Genomic DNA, 15,232 nt, shown 5'->3' with positions numbered 1-15,232 from the left:
TTGTTTTTTCTTCCCCATACTTATTCTTCTCCCTTCATTTGAGCCCTGTCACTTTTTTTCTAGGTGCCTTCAACACGAATTATACTTTACTCTGATGTGATCTGTGTCTGGAGGAGTTTGAATATAACTTTTCCTGTAATTTTAGCCTCCTTTGATCTTCTGTTTCTGGAACAGCAGAGCTCAGGGTTGAAAACTTAGTGTTTTCCTAACTCTCTGCAGTTAGGCTAGGCACAGGGTTACTCGGTGTTTGCACTGTTGACATTTTGGGCTGGGTAATTCTTTGTTGTGGAGGCTCCCTTGTGCATTGTAGGGTGTCTAGAGAATCTCTAGCCTCTACTCACTAGTTGCCAATAGCACCTTCTCCCCAAGTTATGACAATGAAAGATGTCTGTGTTCCTGGAGGGGGGCAGGGCATAATTCCTCCCCCCCCTAGCCCCACTGAGAACTATTGAGAAGCTGCCTTGCCTCAAGTTGGGTCTAACTTGAGAATTAGATGGTACAGACTGGCTAACTAAAGCAAAAACAACTTTGATGTTCCCTACATCAGGTACTGTGCTAGGCCCTAGGGATGCAGATGGAAAAAAAAAGTCAGTTCCTTAAAGTAAAAAAACAAATGGTAGTTACACAAGCTTCAAACAGGTGAATTGTGTAACAACTTTAGTTGCTTCTGTTCCTTGAAAAGTGGGCTCTGCTTGGGCTAACAAGGCTGCTACCATATGGCTTGTTGACATTTTCTGCCTTATCTAGCCCTTTGGACACCTTTATGTAGCATCTGAACCACTTGTGGGTCCCCCAAAGCACCATACTCTGCTTTGGACTTTTGTGCAAAATTCCCTTGCTGTTAGGCATCTCTTTTGCTGACTTTTCTTTTTTTTTGGGCGGGGGTGAGGGGCAGCGTGCTGCGCGGCTTGTGGGATCTTAGTTCCCTGACTAGGGATCAAACCTGAGCCCTCAGCAGTGAAAGCGGAGTCCTAACCACTGGACCACCAGGAATTCCCTGCCTAATTTTATTTCTGATGCAGAATCTTGCCAATGGAAACACTGAATGTGTCTTTATCTACTGGTTCAAGGACTGGCTCAAAATTTCTCATACAATATTCGTTGGCCAGTTGCGGACATATTAGTTGGTGCTTTCCTTGGCAGGATTATGTGTTCTACAGGTCCTTGGGTAAGAATCTACCCTAGTCAACTGGGTCCTTTTGTTCCCCCTGTCAAGGCAGGCTAGAGAATGTAACAATGAGCTGAGTTCCTTCCGTGGTTCAGTGTTCATTCTTCAGGTAGCTAATTCAACTTGGCTTCAAGCGATTTCCCTCTTTGGTACCGGTGGAATCTGACTTCTGGTCATCTCTACTAAAAAGCAATTCTGAAGTCCATTTTCTCTAAATTCTCTTGGGACTGGCAAGTGGTTTGAGTTTCCAAGGGGTCTAGGTCATGGATATTTGGAGGGGTTCTGTCTAGGTCATGGATATTTGGAGGGGTTCTGTCTAGGTCATGGATATTTGGAGGGGTTCAAGCTGGTGAATTAAAAAAAGCGGGGGGAGGAAGGAGATGGGATGGAAATTTAGGACCCCAGAGCAATCCTAGAGAACTCCAAACTCTGGAAGAGAAGCTTTATTGATGTTTGCGGTCTTTCTAAAAATCGAAGGAAATTTTGCATTCTGGTTGAGTCATATGCCTGTGACCGGCCTACATGAGTTCGTTCGGTGAGTGCTGAGATGCTGAACATGTTCTAGGCCCTGGTAGTATCTTCTGGGACAAGGCAACAAGGTTCCAAGTGTCATGGAATTTACATTCTGGTGGAATTGCCAGTTAAAGTATTTACAGAACAAAAGATCTGTATGGCTTCAGATTTTGTGACTTCAGGCATCCCAGGGCCTCTCACATCTCTCCCATAACCTCCAAAAATTTAAATGTGAAGTCTTTAATTCAGCAATTCTACTCATATAAGTATCCTAAAAACAGACTTGCTTATGTGTACATATGCATACAAGGATGTTTATTGCAGCTATGTTTATAACAGTGAAACATTTAAAATAAAACCGGTACATTTATACTTGAGTATAATGCAGCCATTACAATATATATGAATTAGATCTAGTGTAAGTACTGACAAGATCTCCAAGACATTCTGTTAAGTGTAACAGAATACCCAACAACCCAATCCCCAATAAGCCCACCCTTCACCCCTGCCAGTCAAAACTCTGTTGTGTGTACAGTTAAATACATAGATTGAGGGAAAAAACTGGAGGAGTACACGCTGAAATCATAGTCATGGTTAACTGGAGAAAAGTAGGAATTGTGGCTGTTTACAGTATACGTGAAAGGAATAGGGTGTTTTTGTGCAGTTTAGAATAATTTTTTAAAAATAGTAACAGAAGGAGTGACACTATATGACACCTGGGAACTGTATAACACCTGGGAGAGGAGCTGTGGGGTTTAGCTGCAAAGTTCCAAGATAACGCCTGAAGTAACAATTAGCAGCTTGTAAAGATTCCACTCTCCTGACTCAAGGCACTATGAAAGTTGTTTAGACCACAGAGTGAGCGGCCCTGTGTGGTTGTCGGGAGAGCGTAGAGGCTGGACCAGAAGTCCAGAGACTGGTGGACCTGGTGACTGCCGCGTGGTAGGAGGGAATAAGCCCGGAAGCAACTGCGGAAGAGCTCACTAAGAGGTAGGGGAGACCTGGGTCCTTCTCACTGTTGTGTGTCGGCAGATGGGCACTCTCAGAGTGTCTGGACTGGGGGTGGGGGAGCACGCTAAATCAGCCTGGATCGTATCTGCTTTGGTTGGTTTGTTGTGACGCACCTGTTTCTCAACAGCCAAGGGGATATAATCCAGAGTCCGAGGTCGGGCTGGCTATAGCTCAGCGGTTCCTTCGACTGCATTGTTATTCAACCACCCTTCCAAGAGTGGTTCGAGACCCGCGGGCGCTCACCAGCCCTTTTGCCCCTGTCCCAGCCTCTTCATTTTCCCATTAATCCCTTTTGCTGTCCCGGCCTTCTTCATTTTCCCATTAATCCCTTTTGCAATACCAGCTTTCTTCATTTTCCCAGTGATCCCGCTTCGAGAAAGCATTTTGAGACTCCTCCTCTGACGAAAGCACCAAAGCGACCAGGTTTCCAGCAGGTGTTCAGCTCCCATTCGACTAGGAACCAGGGTTCGTTGGAGAAATGGCTGGTGCTAGGACTGGGGCAGGAAATACAGAGATGAGCCTAGAGCATTTTGGATTCACCTAGTAGTTCCAGGAAGTAAGGAAGTGCTAAAAAACAACCTACCCCCCACCCCCGCCAAAAAAAAAAAAATGAAAATGTAAAACCCACTTACTTTTAAAATTACTTTTGACGTTAAGTAATATTTGTGTTTTTGTTCCAATAATTATCAGTTATAGTTGTATTTTTTCTAAGTCCTCAAATAACTTTTCCATAGGTGGGCTGTATTATTTCGTTTGTCAGCTCTATCTTGACTCCCTCCTATTACTTATATAAAGATCAATTATTTTATTCCATTTTTCCCTTTCCTCCCTTCCAGTTTGAGTCATATTGTTTTTAGAAAACAATTTGCATACTCTTTTCCCACCCTTGTCACCACCTTTATTTTACTTGCAGATCTACAACTCATTAGTATATTTAATACTCACCATCATGATGAGTATTATTTGGATGAAACTCATTCTATAGTAGATTCCTCAAACGAGGCTCCTGAGTACAGTATTCTGAGTTCTTGCATATTTAATACTGATTTTTTATAGCCTTGGTACTTAAAGGACAGATTGGCTGGATATAAAATCTTGGTTCTCACTTCTTTTCTTTTCCTTCCTAAATGATTTGGTCGTTTTGCCTGAGGCCCAGAGGATTTTTTTCTTTCAAATCTAATTGATTTTCTAAGATACCTCACAGTTGACCATTCCATATCAATTTTCTTTGGTCCTTGGGAGACCCTTTCGATGTGTAGATTGAAGTTTTATTTCCAGGAAGTTTTCTTGAATATTAACATCGGTTTCATTATTTTGTTTTTCTTCTACAGGGACTGTAATATATACTGGATCTTCTAATTGCCTCTCTATCTAGCACTTTCTCTCTGATCCTTCTTACTGATTTCTTAATTTTATTTTTATTTTCTTGGCTGTTTTAATTCCTTCTGTCAAAACCAGTTATTATATTTTAAGTAAAATCTCTTCCCCTTGGACATCTTATAATTTAGTCTTTTTTTTCCCCTGAGATGATTTTTCTTTTTGATCAGTTTCTTTTGATTTTGACTAAGCCTTGTCTTATATCTTTTTGTTTTTGTCCAGTTTTGTTCTGAGTTATTTTTCTGATTCACAGTATTTTTTCATATCACCAAATGACTGTTTAAGGTTATTTAAATCAGGCTGGAGTTTTCTTGTCTCATGGTTAGTTTTGAAAAAAAAATTATTCTCTTTTTTTGTTGTCTTTATATAATATTATACCTACTATTTTCTGTTCATTTTGAAATGTCTACTATCCAGTTTCAGCAATTGCAAATGAGGCAGGCAGTTGGGTGTTTTATCAGGTTTCTTAGTTTGAGAGTGCCCTCTTCTGTTGGTAGAATGTAGTGCATTTTTTCCAAATAGAAGGCACTTTTTTGCGAGTGGAGCCCAGGTTGATGTGTCTTCTGATTTTGTGACTCTCTTTCATTTCCCTGGTAGTCTTCATTTTCATTCCTTGTTTCCTTCTTTCTCTTCACCATCAAGCCCTCAAGGGATACCTGCCCTTCAAATCATCTCTTTCCTCTGGACAAGATGCCTTTCAAAGATTTCCATTTCCGGTCTCATTTTCAAGAATTTCTTTTAGAGTCCTCAGTTCCTCTCATCCACCAGGTCTGAGACCTATTGTCAGCGTTTCTCCACTCAAGCTGGGACTCTTTTTCTGGTGGTGACTTTATCTGTCTTCCACCATTGGTAGGATTCTGCTGCTCTCTGATCTTCTTTACCATCTTGGCCTCTCTTCAGTAGCATGGCTTTGTAACTAGATCTGCCGATTTGGGTTGTATAGTTACCAGTTTATATATAAAATGAAGTTTATAATATTCTCTGCCTCCAAATTATGTTGCAGTCATAGGTGGTTTTATTGTTTGTTTGGGTTTTTTTTGCTGCACCAAATGGCTTACTGGATACCTTAGTTCCCCAACCAGGGATTGAACCCGGCCCCTGGCAGTGAAAGCACCGAGTTCTAACCACTGGACCGCCAGGGAATTCCCTAGCTTTCCTTTTTGTTCATTTGTTTGTTTTTAGGATGGGTGGAGAGATTCAAATTTAGGTCGCTGGCATTCTGCAGGAACCTGGAAGCCAGGTCATTTTTTCCTTAAACATTTTTTTCCTTCCAGTTTTATTGAGATACAGTGGACATAGAGCACTGTATAAGGTTAAGATGTACAGCATAATGATTTGACCTATGTACATCATGAAATGATTACCACAATAAGTTTAGTGAACTTCTACATCTCATATATATACAAAAATAAAAGAAAACGGAAAATTTTTTTTCCTTGTGATGAGAACTATTAGGATTTACTCTCTGGGCAACTTTTATGTATAACATAAAGCAGTATTAATTATATTTAACATGTTGTACATTACATCCCTAGTACTTTTTTGTCTTATAACTAGAAGTTTGTGCTTTTGACTACCTTCATCCAGTTCCCCTCACTCCACCCCTGCCTCTGGTAACTACAAACCTGACCTCTTTTTCTATGAGTTTTGTTTGCTTTTGAAGTATAATTGACCTACAACACTATTTTATTTCCTGGCACACAACATAGTGATTCAACATTTCTGTTGAATGATCACCACCACCATAAGTCTAGTTACCATCTGTCATTATACAAAGATATTATATTATTATTGACTATATTCCCCACACTAAACATTTCATACCCGTGACTCATTCATTTTGTAACTAGAAGTTTGTACCTCTTAATCTCACTAACCTATTTCCCACATGCCCCTGCCCCACTCCCTTCTGGAAACCACCTGTTTGTTCTCTGTATCTATGACTCTGTTTCTGTTTTGCTGTGTTTGTTCATTTGTTTTGCTTTTTAGATTCCACTTATAAATGAAATCATAGGTATTTATCTTTCTCTGTCTGACTTGTTTCACTTAGCATAGTACCCTCTAAATCCATCCATATTGTCACAAATGGCAAGATTTCATTCTTTTTATGGCTTAGTAATATTCCTTTGCATATATATATATGTATATATATATAGCCACATCTTTTTGTCCATCTATCAATGGGCTCATAGGTTGCTTCCATATCTTGGCTATTGTAAATAATGCTGCAGTGAACATAGGGGTGCATATATCTTTTTGAATTGGTAGGGTTTTTTTATTTTTGATAAATACCCAGGAATGGAATTGCTGGGTCATATGGTAGTTCTGTTTTTAATTTTTTGAGGAACCTCCATACTGTTTTCCATAGTGGCTGCACCAGTTTACATTCCAACCAGTAGTGCCCCAAAGTTCCCTTTTCTCCATATCCTCACCAGTATTTGTTTCCTGTTTTTTTTTTATAATAGCTATTGTAACAGATATGAGGTGATATCTCATTATGGCTTTAATTTGCATTTCCCTGATGATTAGTGATATTAAGCATGTTTTCATGTACATGTTGGCCATTTGTATATCTTCTGTGGAAAAATGTCTATTCAAGGTATCTGCCCATTTTAAATTTTTTATTTTAATGAGTTGTGTGAGCCACTTACCTATTTTGGATATTCACTCCTTATCAGATGTATGGTTTCCAAATATTTTCTCCCATTCTGTAGGCTGCCGTTTCATTTTGTTGATTGTTTTTCTTGCTGTGCAGAAGCTTTTTAGTTTGATGTAGTCCCATTTGTTGATTTTTGCTCTTGTTTGTGCTTTTGGTGTGATATCCAAAAAATCATTGCCAAGATCTATGTCAAGGAGTTTTTACCCTATGTTTTCTTCTCAGAGTTTAATGGTTTCATTGCTTACATTTAATCTCTTGGTCTACTTTGAGTTAATATATGTGAAAAGTGTAAGAAAGGCGTCTAATTTCATTTTTTTTGCATGTGAATATCCAGTTTTCCCAGCACTATTTAGTGAAGATACTATCCTTTCCCCATTGAGTATTCGTCATTCCTTGTCAAAAATTAGCTGACCATGTAAGTGTGGGTATACTTCTGGGTTCTTAATTCTGTTCCATTGTTCTGTATGTTAGTTTTTTTGTTTGTTTGTTTGTTTTTTTTTGCGGTACGCGCCTCTCACTGCTGTGGCCTCTCCCGTTGCGGAGCACAGGCTCCGGACGCGCAGGCTCAGCTGCCATGGCTCACGGGCCCAGCCGCTCCGCGGCATGTGGGATCTTCCTGGACCAGGGCACAAACCCGTGTCCCCTGCATCGGCAGGCGGACTCTCAACCACTGCGCCACCAGTGAAGCCCAATATATTGAATTTTTTCAGAAATTTTTTGCATCTATTGAGATGATCACATTGTCTTTCATTCATTTTATATGGAGTATCACATTTATTGATTTGCATATGACAAACCATCTTTTCATCCCAGGGGTGCATCCCACTTGACTTTTTTTTTTTTTTTTTTTTGGTCATGCCTCTTGGCTTGTGGGATCATACTTAGTTCCCTAACCAGAGATTGAACCCACACCCTCAGCAGTGAAACCACAGGGTCCTAACCACTGGACGGCCAGGGAATTCCCCCACTTGATCCTTTTAATGTGCTGTTGAATTCAATTTGTTAGTACTTTATTGAGGATTTGTGCATCTGTATTCATCAGGGATATTGGTCTGTAGTTTTTTTTTTTTTTAACATCTTTATTGGAGTATAATTGCTTTACAACGGTGTGTTAGTTTCTGCTGTATAACACAGTGAATCAGCTATGCATATACGTATATCCCCATTTCTCCTCCCTCTTGCATCTCCCTCCCACCCTCCCTATCCCAACCCTGTAGGTGGACACAAAGCACCGAGCTGATCTCCCTGTGCTGTGCGGCTGCTTCCCACTAGCTATCTATTTTACATTTGGTAGTGCATATATGTCGATGCCACTTTCTCACTTTGTCCCACCTTACCCTTCCCCCTCCCCGTGTCCTCAAGTCCATTCTCTACATCTGCATCTTTATTCCTGTCCTGCCCCTAGGTTCTTCACAACTTTTTTTTTTTTTAGATTCCATATATATGTGTTAGCATACGGTATTTTTTTTCTCTTTCTGACTTACTTCACTCTGTATGACAGACTCTAGGTCCCTCCACCTCACTACAAATAACTCAATTTCATTTCTTTTTATGGCTGAGTAATATTCCATTGTATATATATGCCACATCTTCTTTATCCATTCATTTGTCGATGGACACTTAGGTTGCTTCCATGTCTTGACTATTGTAAATAGTGCTGCAATGAACATTGTGGTACATGACTCTTTTTGAATTATGGTTTTCTCAGTGTATATGCCCAGTAGTGGGATTGCTGGATCCTACGGTAGTTCTATTTTTAGTTTTTTAGGGAACCTCCATACTGTTCTCCATAGTGGCTGTATCAATTTACATTTCCACCAACAGTGCAAGAGGGTTCCCTTTTCTCCACACCCTCTCTAGCACTTATGGTTTGTAGATTTTCTGATGATGGCCATTCTGACTGGTGTGAGGTGGTACCTCATTGTAGTTTTGATTTGCATTTCTCTAAAGATTAGTGATGTTGAGTATTCTTTCATGTGTTTGTTGCCAATCTGTATGTCTTCTTTGGAGAAATGTCTATTTAGGACTTCTGCCCATTTTTGTATTGGGTTGTTTGTTTTTCTGATATTGAGCTGCATGAGCTGCTTATATATTTTGGAGATTAATCCTTTGTCAATTGCTTCGTTTGCAAGTATTTTCTCTCATTCTGAGGGTTGTCTTTTCATCTTGTGTATAGTTTCCTTTGCTGTGCCAAAGCTTTTACGTTTCATTAGGTCCCATTTATTTATTTTTGTTTTTATTTCCATTTCTCTAGAAGGTGGGTCAAAAAGGATCTTGCTGTGATTTATGTCATAGAGTGTTCTGCCTATGTTTTCCTCTAAGAGTTTTATAGTGTCTGGCCTTATATTTAGGTCTTTAATCCATTTTGAGTTTATTTTTGTGTATGGTGTTAAGGAGTGTTCTAATTTCATTCTTTTACATGTAGCTGTCCAGTTTTCCCAGCACCACTTATTGAAGAGGCTGTCTTTCCTCCATTGTATACTCCTGCCACCTTTACCAAAGATAAGGTGACCATATGTGCATGGATTTATCTCTGGGCTTTCTATCCTGTTCCATTGATCTATATTTCTGTTTTTGTGCCAGTACCATACTGTCTTGATTACTGTAGCTTTGTAGTATAGTCTGAGGTCAGGGAGCCTGATTCCTCCAGCTCCATTTTTCTTTCTCAGGATTCCTTTGGCTATTCGGGGTCTTTCATGTTTCCATACAAATTGTGAAATTTTTTGTTCTAGTTCTGTGAAAGATGCCATTGGTAGTTTGATAAGGATTGCATTGAATCTGTATATTGCTTTGGGTAGTGTAGTCATTTTCACAGTGTTGATTCTTCCAATCCAAGAACATGGTATATCTCTCTATCTGTTTGTATCATCTTTAATTTCTTTCATCAGTGTCTTATAGTTTTCTGCATACAGGTCTTTTGTCTCCTTAGTTAGGTTTATTCCTATGTATTTTATTCTTATTGTTTCAGTGGTAAATGGGAGTGTTTCCTTAATTTCTCTTTCAGATTTTTCATCATTAGTGTATAGGAATGCCAGAGATTTCTGTGCATTAATTTTGTATCCTGCTACTCTACCAAATTAATTGATTAGCTCTAGTAGTTTTCTGGTAGCATCTTCAGGATTCTCTATGTATAGTATCATGTCATCTGCAAACAGTGACAGCTTTACTTCTTTTCTGATTTGGATTCCTTTTATTTCTTTTTCTTCTGTGATTGCAGTGGCTAAAACTTCCAAAACTATGTTGAATAATAATGGTGAGACTGGGCAACCTTGTCTTGTTGCTGATCTTAGAGGAAATGTTTTCAGTTTTTCATCATTGAGAATGATGTTGGCTGTGGGTTTGTCATATATGGCCTTTATTATGTTGAGGTAGGTTCCCTCTATGCCTACTTTCTGGAGAGTTTTTATCATAAATAGGTCTTGAATTTTGTCAAAAGCTTTTTCTGAATCTATTGAGATGATCATATGGTTTTTATCCTTCAGTTTGTTAATATGGTGTATCACATTGATTTGCGTATATTGAAGAATCTTTGTATCCCTGGGATAAACCCCACTTGATCATGGTGTATGATCCTTTTAACGTGCTGATGGATTCTGTTTGCTAGTATTTTGTTGAGGTTTTTTGCATCTATGTTCATCGGAGATATTGGCCTGTAGTTTTCTTTTTTTGTGACATTTTTGTCTGGTTTTGGTATCAGGGTGGTGGTGGCCTCGTAGAATGAGTTTGGGAGTGTTCCTCTCTCTGCTATATTTTGGAAGAGTTTGAGAAGGATAGGTGTTAGCTCTTCTCTAAATGTTTGATAAAATTCGCCTGTGAAGCCATCCGGTCCTGGGCTGTTGTTTGTTGGAAGATTTTTTTTTTTTTCGTGGTACGTGGGCCTCTCACTGTTGTGGCGTCTCCCGTTGTGGAGCACAGGCTCCGGACGCGTCGGCTTAGTGGCCATGGCTCACGGGCCCAGCCACTCCGCGGCATGTGGGATCTTCCTGGACCGGGGAACGAACCCGTGTCCCCTGTATTGGCAGGCAGACTCTCAACCACTGTGCCACCAGGGAAGCCCTAAATGCTGAGTACCTCTTTTTTTTTTTTTTTTTTTTTTTCTGCCGTACGCGGGCCTCTCACTGTTGTGGCCTTTCCCGTTGCGGAGCACAGGCTCTGGACGCGCAAGCTCAGCGGCCATGCCTCACGGGCCCAGCCGCTCCTCAGCATGTGGGATCCTCTCGGACCGGGGCACGAACCCACGTCCTCTGCATCGGCAGGTGGACTCTTAAACACTGCGCCACCAGGGAAGCCTGTTGGAAGATTTTTAATCACAGTCTCAATTTCAGTGCTTGTGATTGGTTTGTTTATATTTCCTATTTCTTCCTGGTTCAGTCTCGGAGGTTTTGCTTTTCTAAGAATTTGTCCATTTCTTCCAGGTTGTCCATTTTATCAGCATATAGTTGCTTGTAGTAATCTCTCATGGTCCTTTGTATTTCTACAGTGTCAGTTGTTACTTCTCCTTTTTCATTTCTAATTCTATTGATTTGAGTCTTCTCCCTTTTTATCTTGATGAGTCTGGCTAATGGTTTATCAATTTTGTTTATCTTCCCAAAGATCCCAGCTTTTAGTTTTATTGATCTTTGCTGTTACTTCCTTCATTTCTTTTTCATTTATTTCTGATCTGATCTTTATGATTTACTTCCTTCTGCTAACTTTGGGTGATTTTTGTTCTTCTTTCTCTAATTGCTTTAGGTGTAAGGTTAGGTTGTTTATTTGAGATTTTTCTTGTTTCTAGAGGTAGGATTGGATTGCTATAAAATTCCTTCTTAGAACTGCTTTTGCTGCATCCCATAGGTTTTGGGTCATTGTGTTTTCATTGTCATTTGTTTCTAGGTATTTTTTTATTTCCTCTTTGATTTCTTCAATGATCTCTTGGTTATTTAGTAGCATATTGTTTAGCCTCCATGTGTTTGTATTTTTTTACAGTTTTTTTTCCTGTAGTTGATGTCTAGTCTGATAGCATTGTGGTTGGAAAAGATACTTGATATGATTTCAGTTTCCTTAAATTTGCCAAGGCTTGATTTGTGACCCAATATATGGTCTCTCCTGGAGAATGTTCCATGAGAACTTGAAAGTGTATTCTGTGGTTTTGGATGGAATGTCCTATAAATATCAATTAAGTCCATCTTCTTTAATGTGTCATTTAAAGCTTGTGTTTCCTTATTTATTTTCATTTTGGATGATCTGTCCATTGGTGAATGTGGGGTGTTGAAGTCCCCTACTATTATTGTGTTACTGTCGATTTGTCCCTTACTATTATTGTGTTACTGTCGATTTCCCCTTTTATGACTGTTAGCATTTGCCTTATGTATTGAGGTGCTCCTCTGTTGGGTGCATAAATATTTACAATTGTTATATCTTCTTCTTAGGTTGATCCCTTGATCATTATGTAGTGTCCTTCTTTGTCTCTTGTAATAGTTTTTATTTTAAAGTCTATTTTATTTGATATGAGAATTGCTACTCTAGCTTTCTTTTGATTTCCATTTGCATGGAATATCTTTTTCCATCCCCTCACTTTCAGTCTGTATGTGTCCCTAGGTCTGAAGTGTGTCTCTTGTAGACAGCATATGTACGGGTCTTTGTTTTTGTATCCATTCAGGCAGTCTATGTCTTTTGGTTGGAGCATTTAATCCATTTACATTTAAGGTAATTATCGATATGTAGGTTTGTAGTACCATTTTCTTAATTGTTTTGGGTTTCTTTTTGTGGGTCTTTTCCTTCTCTGTGTTTCCTGCCTAGAGAAATTCCTTTAGCATTTGTTGTAAAGCTGGTTTAGTGGTGTTGAATTCTCTTAACTTTTGCTTATCTGTAAAGGTTTTAATTTTTCCATCGAATCTGAATGAGATCCTTGCTGGGTAGAGTAATCTTGGTTGTAGATTTTTCCCTTTCATCACTTTTAATATGTCCTGCCACTGCCTTCTGGCTTGCAGACTTTCTAATGAAAAATCAGCTGTTAACCTTATGGGGATTCCCTTCCATGTTATTTGTTGCTTTTCCCTTGCTGCTTTTAATATTTTTTCTTTGTATTTAATTTTTGATAGTTTGATTAATATGTGTCTCGGTGTTTTTCTCTTTGGGTTTATCCTGTATGGTACTCTGTGTGCTTCCTGTACTTGATTTACTATTTCCTTTCCCATGTTAGGGAAGGTTTTGATTGTAATCTCTTCAAATATTTTCTCAGACACTTCCTTTTTCTCTTCTTCTTCTAGGACCCCTATAATTCAAATGTTGGTGCATTTAATGTTGTCCCAGAGGTCTCTGAGACTGTCCTCAATGCTTTTCATTCTTTTTTCTTTATTCTGCTCAGTCTGAAAGCTGAGGCTTCAGTTTCCCTTCTCTGCCACATATTTCCAATGATGGTGTCTGCATTCAGGACCAAGTAGACAGATGACAGAATGATTTGTAAAAAGCAACAGAGATTTGATTCATGTTCTTGGGATCACAGATCCTTTCATTGCAGAGTTTTCCCCTTCCTCAGAGTTTTGACACCTGTGGATGAAGCAAGAAAGAGGGGGAAAAGAAAAAAAAAGAATTCCCCTACTGTCTCTGAGGTGTGGTCCTCTTAATTCTGGTTCCAAGACTAGAAAGAGAAAGATTCTAATGGAACTCTTTGTCTACAGCTGGTGTGCACTTCTGAGTTTCAGGCTGCCTTTGAGTCCAGGCTGGGCAGTATCAGAGGAGGAAAATGACAAACACTATTGATTCAGTGGAACTTCAGAGTTTTGGTATTTTCACAAATCTGCCTGCTACTATTAACTTTTCAGAAATCTAAGATAGCTACTCCATGCATTTTATATAGCATTTATAGTTTCTTTTGGTGGGAGGATGCATCTGTACAAGGTGGAATGTGATTACTTCACCTTCCCTGGAACCAGAATTTCCTTCTAGTTTTTATGCAATAGCTTCCATCAGAATCTGTCTTTTTAAAAAATATGATTTCTAAAAACTGGACAAATCAAATTATGTTGACAAAAATTTTGTGCAATCAAGACCACACTGAAAGTATCATATTTGAAATCAGATTTAATTTTATTAGGTTTGACAATACTATCATCAAGAAACATGAGTTGGGGACTTCCCTGGTTGTCCATTGGTTAAGAGTCCACCTTCCAATGCAGGGGACGTGGGTTAAATCCCTGGTTGGGGAACTAAGACCCCACATGCTGCGGGGCAACTAAGCCCGCACATCACAACTACTGAGCTCTCATGCCGCAACTACAGAGCCCACGTGCTCTGGAGCCCACATGCCACAACTAGAGAGAAGCCTGTGTGCTGCAAGGAAGAGCCCGTGCACCCACAATGAAACATCCCGTGTGCAGCAACTAAGACTCAATGCAGCCAGAAATAAATAGATATTAAAAGAAAAAAAAAGAAACATGAGTTGTATTTCATATGTGGAATTAGTGCCTAAGAAGCTCATCTAAGAATCTGGTCTGAGGTCTATTCATTTGGGCCTATGGATCCTAACCTCACAAAGAATAAGGAATGTTACTTACTGGCAGGCTGGGAATTTAGCAAATTTTGGAAATCTAGAGGAAAGGAGAATTTACTCACATTTACTGGTGCTAAAGACAGAGCTTGATTGAGATAAACATCTTGGTTTTGGTTTTCTAGCATTGGAATAGATGAGCAAGCAAGAGTAATAACAGCATCTCTGAAAGACAGAGGCTATTGGAAATGCAATCTTAGATTCCTTACGTAATGTCCAAACAGCAGTTAATTCTGTGGACCTAGTAGTTGCTCAGCGCAGTATGGCTCTGAATTTATTGACCATACAAAAAGATTTAATGTGTGTTAGTAAATACCCTTTGCTTTATCTATGCATATGGTCAAGCCATCATCACAACAAAACCTGCAATTGAACCACCTTTTAATGATGAACAGTATTTTAGAATTATTCATAATCACATGGAGGAATTAAGAAAAATATCCAAAACATGGTAACAAAGCAAAAAGATAACCTTTAAAAATAATTTTTGAGCACTTTCTATAAGGTTCCCTATTTTTTTTTGTTTTGTTTTATTTTTAAAATTTTTATTTATTTATTTTTTGCGGTACACGGGCCTCTCACTGCTGTGGCCTCACCCATTGCGGAGCACAGGCTCCGGACGCGCAGGCTCAGCGGCCATGGCTCATGGGCCCAGCCGCTCCACGGCATGTGGGATCCTCCCGGACCGGGGCACGAACCCGCGCCCCCTGCATCAGCAGGTGGACTCTCAACCACTGCGCCACCAGGGAAGCCCTGTTTTATTTTTTAATTAATTAACTTATTTATTTTGGCTGCTCTGGGTCTTAGTTGTGGCATGCGAGATCTTTGTTGTGGTATGGGGGATCTTTTTTTTTTAGTTGCGTAATGTGGGATCTTCTAGTTGCGGCATGCAGACTTCTTAGTTGTGCCATGTGGACTTCTTTTTTTTTTTTTTTTAAATCTTTTGGCCACACCACATGGCATGTGGGATCTTAGT

General features: G+C 39.4%; 1 protein-coding gene across 1 annotated transcript in view; it reads left to right on the top strand.

Moving 5' to 3' along the window:
• The first annotated feature begins 114 nt into the window (after positions 1–114).
• LOC101283270 (protocadherin alpha-1) overlaps positions 115–15,232 on the top strand; it is a 47,828-nt gene continuing 32,710 nt past the window's right edge. The window contains 1 exon segment of the mRNA XM_049708692.1: positions 115–2,671. The gene's annotated coding sequence lies outside the window, so the exon portion shown is untranslated.

The sequence above is a fragment of the Orcinus orca genome, chromosome 3 (genome assembly GCF_937001465.1).
Source record: "Orcinus orca chromosome 3, mOrcOrc1.1, whole genome shotgun sequence".
NCBI classification, from domain to species: Eukaryota; Metazoa; Chordata; class Mammalia; order Artiodactyla; family Delphinidae; genus Orcinus; species Orcinus orca.
The sequence above is the reverse complement of the archived record's forward strand: the minus strand, read 5'-3'. Positions and strand labels throughout refer to the sequence as shown.